This window comes from Papaver somniferum, chromosome 4 (assembly GCF_003573695.1).
Source record: "Papaver somniferum cultivar HN1 chromosome 4, ASM357369v1, whole genome shotgun sequence".
NCBI classification, from domain to species: domain Eukaryota; kingdom Viridiplantae; phylum Streptophyta; class Magnoliopsida; order Ranunculales; family Papaveraceae; genus Papaver; species Papaver somniferum.
Genome location: NC_039361.1, coordinates 24,817,007 through 24,829,100, shown reverse-complemented (window position 1 = coordinate 24,829,100; position 12,094 = coordinate 24,817,007). Strand labels below are relative to the sequence as shown.

Here is a 12,094-nt window from a genome sequence, read left to right as displayed (position 1 = left end):
CTGAGAAACACAGCAGCATATTTTATAGCAGCACATGGCTATATACAAAGCAGGAGGGGGGACAATACCGTCGGACTAGAACGTTCAATCTTCCTAACAACGAAGTGTTAGGTTTTACCAAGAGTGGGCGTTTTATAAGTTACAGTTCATCTAACTATCTCAATATTTATGATCCCATAACTTTGACCACAAGAAGGCTAGTAATGGATTAAGAATTTTGTGAAATATTCCCTCACAAGAACACTTTGGTTTCGTTGAAAGAACTGGGAGAAAAAGATGCTAAAATAATGCAGTCGGGAAAAAAAATTCGAGGATGCAGAGAGCCACGAGACGGATGAGAGTGAAGCAGTTCTAGGAGGGATGAGATTCCTAGAACATAATTATAATTGCTGGTAATATTCTCTTTGAAATTTTGAATTAATTTTATCATCATTATATATGTTCTATATATGAGCTGCATTTTCAGAAACTTTTTGCTAAGCTAAATGTTATTGACAGTATCTTAACGAGTATTATATACAGATAACAGATCACGTGCTGTTGGTCCGTTTTGTATCATCAATCTCAATTTTATGAGTTCTACGTCAGAGTTGAATAAGTATATGCAGCATAATTAGATTTTATTTCTCAGCATTAGCTAATTGATAACTAAATTACCAGAATAATATACAAATGATTCAGATAAACAACAAAATCTAATTACAGTTCAAACGTAGGAACTTGATCCGCGGGAGCTTTCATGGCCTTGTAAATAGTTCTCTGAAGTATACCTCTTTATGGATCTTTTTCTCTCTTCTTTACCAAATATGACATGATGTTTTCAACCTCGGATTTTATCTGCAAGTACGTTGTATTTGCATTGTCTTTGTCTTTCAATTCTTGTTTCATCCGTTTTGTTTCAATTGGTTTTCCAAATAGGTAATAGAAGCGTCCTGGTATCTTTGGCAAAACACCCGGGACGAACATGTCCTGATTAGCGACCTCCCCTTTTGCATCGATCCTATGCAACATAAACCAGTTTAGTTAATGGTAGATTTGCAGCAAAAAGAAGATGTTACCATTTGACTCATTTAACAAAATGAATTTAAATAAGAAAAACGGACATGCTCGAGTTGGTACCTTATATTTTCAATATTTTGATTTATTTTGTTTATAAAGTCCCGCGTGAATGGAATTTTCATCTGATCATCGTAGTCCAAAACATAATGCAAAATATCATCCACTCCAACAACTCCAAATGGAATAATTGTTGCCCCAAATTTAGCTGCCATTCTCACAAATTCAGGTTGTTCTGGCCAAAAACACTTATACTCTTCACCCTGCATGTATATACAAACTTAGGGAATGCATTGTGGCCAATTAACCATCTGAGAAAGAAAAAGGCGTTCTTCAAAAAGTACACTGCACCTTGCGGTGAAGAGCCTCACGTGCACCGCCAGGAAAAAGAAGGATGATTTCGTTATTTGACAATAATCTGTGCAAGTGGCTTGGTGAGACAGGTAGTGTGCCAAAATTGGTCATTACGTCAAACCTTGACAACTCACTTGACGAAGTTTCATTGTTTGGAGAAAACAACATTGGGTGTCCGATACTTCGAACCATAACTTTTTTCTCCATCAAGATTTCTCCGACAATTGAAGGAAGTTCAAGTCCCATCAACATGTGATAACCCACTAAGATGACAGGACCTTTACTTGGAATCCCTTCAAGGCCCCTCACAATCTGACCATCTTCGAGAGTGGAAAGTGTTAGATTTTGTAAAACACATATATCAAAATAGTTTTCGTATCCCATTCATTCAATCTGCCTCTTATACAAGATATACAACCCTAGAGTTCGACCTTACAATGGACTGTCCATAACAGTTGAATCATTGGACTGTCCATCACAGTGGAATCATTGGACTGTCCATAACAGTGGTGATAACTGTGAACTGAGACTGTGGTCTTGGGTCTCAAACTGAGAGTCTCGATCCCATAAATATAACTCTCCTAATACCCTCCCTCAAGACGAAGCATGGAGGTCACACATGCCCATCTTGGACATAAGAAACTGAAACTGAGCTTTCCCTAAAGATTTAGTAAAAATGTCCGCCAATTGCACTGTTGTAGGAGTGTAAGAAGGCGTAATAAGCTTCTGCACGATAGCATCTCTAACCAGATGACAATCAACTTCAATATGCTTTGTTCGTTCATGAAAAACTGGATTCTGAGCAATATACAAAGCCGATTGACTATCACAGAGAAGACGCATTCCATGTGGATGATGAACTCCCAAATCACCCAGTAATTTTTTCAACCATTTTAATTCACACGTCGCCGCTGCCATAGATCTATATTCCGCTTCAGCTGACGAACGAGAAACAGTATGTTGCTTCTTAGTTTTCCAGGATATTGGAGAATACCCAAGAAGAACAAACCAACCCGTCAACGAGCGTCTAGTTAAGGGACAACCAGCCCAATCAGAGTCACACCATCCTTTCAAATTAAGACCACTATCAGAGCGCAACAGAATTCCTTGCCCAGGATTCTTCTTCAAATATCGAACCACACGAAGAGCCGCTTCCCAATGTGCTATTCTCGGCAGTTGCATGAATTGAGACAAAATATGAACAGAATATGCTAGGTCTGGCCGAGTCACAGACAAATAGATTAAACGCCCAATCAATCTTCGATATTTTTCCACATCCGTGAACAAATCTCCTTTGTCCAAAGAAAGACGGTGATTAGTTTCCATTGGAAATTCTGCAGGTTTTGCACCTAATAAACCTGCTTCCATGATGATATCCAACGCATATTTGCGTTGACACATATAAAAACCTTGTGCACTCCGTGCCACCTCCAAACCCAGAAAATACTTCAATTTTCCCAAATCTTTCATCTTGAAGCATTTTCCCAAGTAACGTTTGAATTGATCAAGCGCAACCAAATCATTACCCGCAACAATCAAATCATCCACATAGACCAAAACATTAAGTTGGGTTTTTCCCTTAGTCATGATAAAAAGAGAATAATCAGAATATGATTGCCGAAACCCATAATTCTTCAAAGCTGCAGACAATTTTGCAAACCAACACCGAGGTGCCTGCTTTAAACCATATAAAGATTTTTTCATCCTACACACCATATTAGACTTACCTTGAGAAAATCCAGGTGGTATTTTCATATACACTTCTTCTTCCAAGTCTCCATGAAGAAATGCATTATGTACATCCATCTGATGTACTTCCCAATTCTGAATTGCTGCCACAGCTAGGAAAGTCCGCACTGTCGTCATTTTCGCCACTGGTGCAAATGTCTCATTGTAATCCAACCCTTCTACTTGATGATTCCCAAATATCACCAGTCTAGCTTTGAGCCGCACCAACTGTCCATTCTCATCATACTTCTCTGTGTAAATCCATTTACTACCAAGAGCTTTCTTTCCCGGCGGTAATTCTTCTAATTCCCATGTTCCTTGTTCTTCCAAAGATCGTATTTCTTCTGCCATTGCCTTACGCCATCCTGGATACTTCATGGCTTCTTTGAAATTTTTAGGCGCAGACCCAGCAGTAATTGCTGCAAGAAACTTTTTATGAACTGTAGAGAATTTATCACAACTAACATAATATGTCAAAGGATACGGCGTACCTGAGGATGACGATTGTGGAGAGTGAGCATGAGATGGACTATTTGTCGTACAGTGTGCGTAACAAAACCTTTGAGCCTACTAGACGGAATCTTCTGTCTCCTTCCTTTACCCATACTAGCGTCCGTCACTTCCTTCGAGACCATAGGGTTCTCAGTAATATATTCTGGGTTCTCAGTAATATCTGCAGGGTTCTCAGTAATGTCTTCCGGGTTCTCAGTAATGTTTTCTGGGTTCTCAGTAATATATTCTGGGTTCTCAGTATTATCTGCAGGGTTCTCAGTATTGTCTTCTGGGTTCTCAGTAATGTATATTGGGTTCTCAGTAATATCTTCTGGGTTCTCTTGCTGCACTATTTCTTCATCATCACTCCAACACACGTCATTATTAGCCTGAACTGTCTCAGTTGGCTGATCAGGTACCCTAGATATGTAAGGAAACTGATGTTCATGAAACTCTACATCCCTTGAAACTAAAAATTGTCTCTTGTCTAAGTCATATAATTGCCATGCCTTCTTCCCAAAAGGATAACCCAATCGCTGATGCCACAGCTCATACGTATCTTCACTCAGCGTAAGCACTTTAACTGGAGGCACACCACAGAACATATATAGTCCACCTCGTCGCTCACCCACTCCAATCACCTTCCTCGTCAACCGGTCCTGTATAAGACATAAAGTGTTAGTACATTGAACATTACATACTACCTCATCAATGAGTTGTGTAACCGAAATCAAGTTACAAGTTATCTGTGGCACATAAAGCACATTGTCCAATCTCAAACCACCAGGAAGAATAACTGTTCCTATTTTCTCAGAGTGAGCATATTTTCCGTCCGGCAGTCCCACTGAACATGCTCTAATATCTTTTACATTTATCATATCATCTCTTTTACACGTGACATGATTTGTAGCTCCTGTGTCTATAATCCAGGATGTTTGATTTGTCTTACCTTGGAGTTGGGAACTGATTTTTCTTGAATTTAAATATTCAAGAACCTGCTGAACTTGACTTGCAGTCACGCCTGTCAGTCCTGATGCATCTCCTGAAGATCCAGTGGCAGGATGAGATGATGATGTTGCTCCCGAGATGTTCAAATTATGCGCACGTATATTGTCTTGTCCTCTACCTCCTCTGCTGTTCACAAAACCGGCACCAGCACGTCCTCTACCACCAGCTCTACCACCAGTTCGGCCTCCTCGACCATATCCTCTTCCACCTCTTTGTCTGTCACCCCACCATTCCGGGTATCCAATCAGCTGAAAACACCCTTCCTGTGAGTGCCCTTCTCGGCTACAATGCTTGCAAAATTTGTTAGGATCATACATATTATTGTATGGACGCTGATCTGACTGAACCTTGAACGCCATAATATTTTCCTGTGTCTGAGACGACACAACTCCTTCCCCCAATTTTAGACGTTCCGAATTAACCACAGCTTGATAAGACACATCTATAGATGGCAGTGGTTCTCTTGCCAGTAATTGTTCACGCAAGGAGCTATACATGGTATCCAAACCAATCAAAAAATAGTGTAAGAAATCTTCTTCTCTCAACGTACTAACCTGTGTTGCAATGTTACACGTGCACTGGCCACAGCTACACTTTGGTATCTTCATGTACGTCACCATCTCATCCCATATCTTGTTCAATCTCCCATAGTACACTGCAACCTCCTCAGTTTTCTTCTGTTTGCATTCACTTAAGGCAGCTTTCAACTGGCAGATCCGAGTTCCACTTACAACACAAAATCTCCTCTTCAAGTGCATCCATAACATGCTCGCATCATCATAATCCCCCAACGTTGATCTAATATTTGTCTCCAATGTATTGCTGATCCAAGAGACCAGCATCGAATGCACTGCAATCCACTCCTCTAACTCCTCAGGTTCTGTTGGTTCTTTGATGGTTCCATCAACAAAACCAAATTTTCGTTTGGCTATCAATGATCTTCTCACTGCTCTAGCCCATTCATCATAGTTTGCTCCCTTTAATACAATAGGTGTGATGATAATCCCTGGTCCATCACTTGATCCCAGATGATATTCTGGTTTCTTCTTTTGCATGTTGTTTTCTACCTCTTTTCCTCTTTTAGATGATTCTGTATCATCCGCCATGGTTACTGTTCTAGGGTTTATTCGTGTTAATCAACTCTGGCTCGTGATGCCATGTTAGATTTTGTAAAACACATATATCAAAATAGTTTTCGTATCCCATTCATTCATTCAATCTTCCTCTTATACAAGATATACAACCCTAGAGTTCGACCTTACAATGGACTGTCCATAACAGTTGAATCATTGGACTGTCCATCACAATGGAATCATTGGACTGTCCATAACAGTGGTGATAACTGTGAACTGAGACTGTGGTCTTGGGTCTCAAACTGAGAGTCTCGAGCCCATAAATATAACTCTCCTAATAGAAAGCATCACCGGACTTGTAAATGTTGTTAGCGCTCTACAGTTAATACACCGATAAGATTAATAAACAAAACAAGCAAAAATAAAAAATATGTCCATGGGCATATGTCCGGTGTTTGATAAAACATGAATCATAGTAGAATATTGATAACATGTGATGATTGAGCTTACTCACGAGAAACCTTGCAGACATATGTCTTTGAACTCTGATAAACTAGTTGGAATGAAATCTGAGATGTAACTGTGCCTTGCAAAATGACGATACATGTGTGTAGCTTTAACGAAAGACAACAAATTTAGACCATCCTCCTGCACAATAATATCATGTAGGTAATGTTTCAGGATGAATAATTAAACTTGCTTGTAAGCTTACTACTGTATCATGAAATTTAGTTGCACGCCCATTTTTTTTAAGATATGAAGCATACCAATAGAAGGGTGTGGCCGTTGTCCTTAAAATGTCGAACCTTGCAGTTTAGTCACGAGGTCCAAAGCCGTCGAGCTTCATCTCTACTTGGTAAAATATTGTCCTTTCCACTAAAATGTAAATGTACAAAACAGGTTTCAAAGATAAATAAAAACTTTGATGTGGAATTAATAACGAAAAGTATCCAGTTCAACAGATTTGCAAGAATAGACACCTTGCAAGAACTAGCACTTCAGCGTTGATGGCATGGAGATGAGAATTAGCATATTCTGCTGCAACTTTACAAAGCTTAAGTTTCCACAGAAGAGTCTCCTTTGGTAAAACATCCGTCAAATTCTGCAGGAAAATGATCAAACTAATTCAAAAGTAAAGGAACCTAGAGGCTTATACAACAGATAGTTTCTTTTACGCTTTTAATGGACAAGGAACTAGAGACTCGAGGAATTAATCATCAATATTGAGACTCGTTCGTAGTTCTTACAGAAATACGTGGTAACAAGGTCATCAGGTTTCTCAGCATTTGTTTAAGTGTTTGTGCAAGAGGGAGGCTTTTTTCAACACCGACTGCCGCCAACTTCATAGGGTCCCCTGAAATGAAGACAATTCAGAATTCAACAGTAAACATAGTTGTGATTCAGAACTTTCATCAGAGAATTCTTGAAATTCTAGTCAAAACATAAAAAGCATTTATACATCTTTGTATGGTTTGAGGAGAAAAACACGTACCTGCGATAATGCTAAGAAGGTAAGTAAGGTTAATATGGAAGCTATCAGGCAAAGCTTCCAAGACTGGGAGGCAAGGTTGCAAGACTGACTTGCCAAATGATGTTGCTGAACCACAACAAAATCAGTTCACAGTTCAGGATCCTAACAAAACAGAAAAACACTTGTTGAAAGAACCATTAATCCTCTTGTGGACACTGACCTGGATTGGATAGTACAAGTACTAGATCAATAGTAGGGTTACGAGCAGCAACTGCAAGTGCTAAGCATCCTCCCATAGAATCCCCAACTAAATAAATAGGTTTATTTGGAAATGGAGCATCTTCAACCCTTACAGTGTTTTCGATGATTTCCAACAGCCCTTTGGTTAAAAAAACTACCAATTAGAAACCACTCATGGAAATACGAAATCATGCCAAGATTAATCTAACATAATCAGGGTATCTGTAAGCATCACTATCGAGCCACATTCTTCTACCGATCTTTAGGACAACTTTCGATAAGTAGCTGTCAATATATATAGGACTCAGCAAACACTTTGCGGAGAACACAAAAACCATAAGTATCAATACCTTCAAGTGGCGTGCGATCATTAACAGGAATATGCAAACATCTAACTTCAAAAACCCTGCATTCATAGCATAAAACGGAAGTCTAAGCTGTATTTCTTGACGTGACACAAATGCCCTACATATACATATCGAAAATTATCTTACTTCCCGAGGGATTTGTGGTGCAAAACAAGTCCCCACCCAGTACCATCCTTTCCTGCCAAAAGTAATGCAAGAAAGAACATTTTCAGATTTTAAGAATGCATAATTTCGTCAAAAAAAAAAAAAAAGATTCTATTGAATATGAATAACTACATGTTATGTTAAAGAAATCTAACGTGAAAATTAACAGTTTCATAATTTTTCTAATAAACAACAAATTACCAGGCAAGAAAAGAAGGACAGGAGAGCCTTTAATTGGTTTACCACATTCAACCGGGCAAAACCATCGAGGTGGCCCACCATCATCAGTCTTCTTAACCATTTCTCTTGATATATCAAGATAATCTTTTACACTACTAGTTCCATATCCATCATCCCACAAAACTTCCAACTCCTGACAACTTTTAGCAATTTTTGACTTTCCTTCATCAGCTATACAACTAATTTTTTCTTTTGCATTCACAAAAGCCGACCATCCCATTAATTCTTGTTTATTTGAGGTTGACATTGAATTATGACTTCCAAATGCACGAAATCGACCTCTAACCCGACATTGGGTTTCCAAAGTTCCATGTAAAGGTGAGTTGGAAATAGAAGAAGCAAAGAATTTTATAGTTGAGGCCATTGCTGCAAGCAAACTGTCCGATACAAAAAGCTGGAATCTCTTCCGTTCTATGCAATCCAATCTTTCAAAGATAGAAGCTTAAAATGTTATAGAGATCAAGAACAGATAAAACGGTGAAAATAATCAGCAAATCACAGTTGAGATTACTAGAACAGGTTTCCATAACAACAACTGATATATAAAATTAAACTCTCCTACAATATAAATGCAAGATTGGGGCAAATCAGAGAAGTAGTTAGAAATGGTGGCACTGGTCCCTAGAATACACCAAATCAGTTAGAAATTATGGCACTGGCACAGCCACGTGGTACCCTTATTGATCACCACCTTTTTTTGTTTATTTTTTTTAAAGTTGATCGAGGCCATGGATTTTGCTGCAACTGCAAGCACACTTGCTTGCACAAAAGCTGGTATCTTTGTAGGTCTCTAATTTGTCGAAAGAAAATTTCCTGATATTTATCTGTGCAGCAGATACATATTTTATGTGTCCAAAAGGAGCTCTTTACCATCAAAAGAGCAGAAACATATATCTTAAAAATCAGGATGCACACAATTCCAAGGTTGGACTAAAGAGGTGTGTGTGATGACTGAGGGCGCTCGGATTATGATGTGGTCGGGCCACATATATTTTGTATGTGGCCCTCTTCATATTTTGACACGTACTTATATTAAAAATCTGCCCCCTTTAAATCTCCGTAATTTCTTTATCTTTTTGAGAAAAAGTAGGAAGTTAAGACAAAAAGTTAGGTTATAAATTGTTTTGGAGAACAAAAAAACCATGTGTCACTATTTAAAGATGGACCACATACTTGAATGATGTGACCTGACCACATCGTAGCCGCACCGGACTGAGGATGGTTGAAGTCAGATAGACGCAAATGTTTGTGCTGGAATACATCACAAGCCCAAGCACAACTAGAGCAAGTCGTATTTGGAAGATTATGTGGTCTTCCTAAGTGTTGGATTTCCATGAAATGTGCTAACTCAATGGGTAAAACACCGATTATCTAATTGCATATTCCCTGGAACATGCATGCTGTGAGACTTTTCCAAAGCGGCATGACACAACTTTTGAACCATTGTGGTCCCGTGGCTGGCTCTGCCATCAAGTGCATGCGGCATGCAGTGTCAGTTATAACGCGGAATTAATTCAGTGTATATATGGGGAATACTTATTCTTTCAACCAAACAGATCTTCTGAAATAGGCTTGCATCAAAAAAATAATATATATATATATATACCTTCTCAAATAGGGTTTTCCATTAACCCTATAAAAGTTCGGATACCTAAATCAATGTTTCTTAAGCACAACAAAGGGTTTTTTATGGATAATCTCGATAGCCTCCCATAGAAATTGCATTAGACATATTTTGAATTAGTTCCAAATTGCAAGTTAGTATCCAAAACGTGGAAAGACCTTATTCGACATCCATCCTTTCCTCATCTGCATTTAAATCGTCTCATTAATCATTATGCTGATTCTGGTAAGTTGAGTTTTTTTTGCCTTGGCTAATAATAAAAAGTTTTACTATTTTGAATAGGGAAAATTAGGCTCAGGCCCCACCCATGGGTAACCCATAATATGAGGCCCTTAGTTAAAAGAAGTTTAAATCTAGGCCCCGAATTATTAAAAGATCTTGATACCCTTATGCATATTGTCAAGCCCGTAATTAAATATAATTTAAATCTAGGCCCAAAATTATTAAATTTAGGCCCGAAATTATTAAAGTACAGTGTGAATGTGTAAACAGAAGTTACACATGCATATGGCATGTGTATCCAGAAGTTACACATCCTTATGACATGTGTAATGCAAAGTTACACTTGTATATATATGCAAAAAATAGACATCAAAAAGAAAATATAAAAAAATACATGTATTACTTTAATATTCGTTTACAACAATTTTTTAGCATGTGTAACTAGAATTTACACACACATCTGTGTAGTGTAATCGAGAGTTACATATGCGTCTATCTAGTGTCATTGAGAGTTACACATGCATCTGACTTGTGCATTCAGCGTTAACTCCAGTTCCAGCGAGACCAATACCACAAATAGCAAACCATGACTGCGGTTCCTGTCTTCGTTGAACACAAAAATAGTTTCAGTGTATATAGAACATATAATAGTTTCTCAGATTCTATAGAACCTTACATATAATATTTCATGAAAAATGAATCAACTTTCTGTTAATAAAATTACCAAAAATAAGAATAACACTTTTTGCATGTGCATTTAGCATCTGTAACTAAGAGTTACACATGCATATGGCTAGTGTAACTAGAAGTTACACATGCATCTGGCTAGTGTAACTGGAAGTTACACATGCATATAGCATGTGTAACTAGGAATTACACATACATATGACTTATGTAATCATCAAATACTGAGCCTAATTGTGTACCTCTGGCAAAAAAATTCATCAAAGCATCAAAACTAACAAGCTTCAAAAGACATCAGTGTCAACTAATGTAGTAGTCACCATTCACATTCTAAGATATGCTTTTCCCGTGTAAGCAAGTAACATTGCAAAAAATTATGTAGCAGAAACAATGTATGAAAACTAGAGGTCTTCAGATACCATCTATTCAGCTACCGAAGACGCAACACAATACAAAGAATTCAACAAATATATCCGCTAATTATTACTCCTACCCTAGCACATTTACATTTTGCTTATTTTGTTTAATGTTTCAAAAACTAAATGAAATGTATAATAAGGCACAAGACTGACCTTTTAGCATTTCTTACAAGCAACTGCACTGTTTAAGGTAGATACTCCATAAGCCAACACATGAACTGTCCCAAAAAAACGCCTGCAACATAAAGTGTACAACAAAGCCTCAATCAGTATTGAAATACATAATCCCCAGACATTGCAATAACAGAACTAACCATCCTCACTTCAAGTAAACACTCGAAATACTTGTTCATCCTCTAAAGTCTACAACCAGCATTTAATAACATTTAACCACGAAAAACTCAAATATTTTCCTCAACATAAACAATCGATGGGTCACAAGTTCATGTTCAAATTAGCTTTTCAATAATCATAAATCAGGAGAAAAAACAAAAATGCAAAGCAAAGATGAAAAACACTTGAAAATCAGTAAATAACCTCTTGTTTAATAAAGAACAAAAAGTAAAAAAAACTTGAAATAAAATTTCACCTCAATGTCTTCAAAGTATACTTCCAACAACACGAGCATCGAAGCTCAGCACTGCTTGCATCTCATACGCACACTGCTTGAAATAAAGTTTCACCTCAACGTCTTCACATCTCATATGCACATCTTGTGTAAACTGTAGTTACATATATACAATGCTTGTGTAAACTGCAGTTACATATATACAATGCTTGTGTAAACTGCATTCTATCATGTGTATATATAAGTTACACATCTAATTAGCATGTGTAACTAGTAGCTACACATCCATTTAACTTGTGTAAATAAAAGTTACATATCTAATTAGCATGTGTAACTAATAGTTACACACCCAAAAAAGGTCAGATAACTTACAACAAATAAACATTTCTCTTCCTAATACAAA

The 12,094-nt window shown here is 37.6% G+C and overlaps 1 long non-coding RNA gene and 1 pseudogene across 2 annotated transcripts; both read right to left on the bottom strand.

Moving 5' to 3' along the window:
• Positions 1 to 699: 699 nt before the first annotated feature.
• On the bottom strand, positions 700 to 8,538 carry LOC113272199 (annotated as a pseudogene).
• A 2,018-nt stretch (positions 8,539 to 10,556) lies between these two features.
• Positions 10,557 to 11,725, bottom strand: LOC113273627. Of its 2 annotated transcripts, none has more exons than XR_003322523.1 (3): positions 11,713 to 11,725; positions 11,277 to 11,358; positions 10,557 to 10,619 (listed from the first exon to the last, which is right to left on the bottom strand). It is a non-coding gene; the product is annotated as an uncharacterized LOC113273627 (long non-coding RNA). The 2 variants fall into 2 exon arrangements; XR_003322522.1 differs by having other exon boundaries at positions 10,557 to 10,623; positions 11,713 to 11,724.
• Between the last annotated feature and the right edge of the window lie 369 nt (positions 11,726 to 12,094).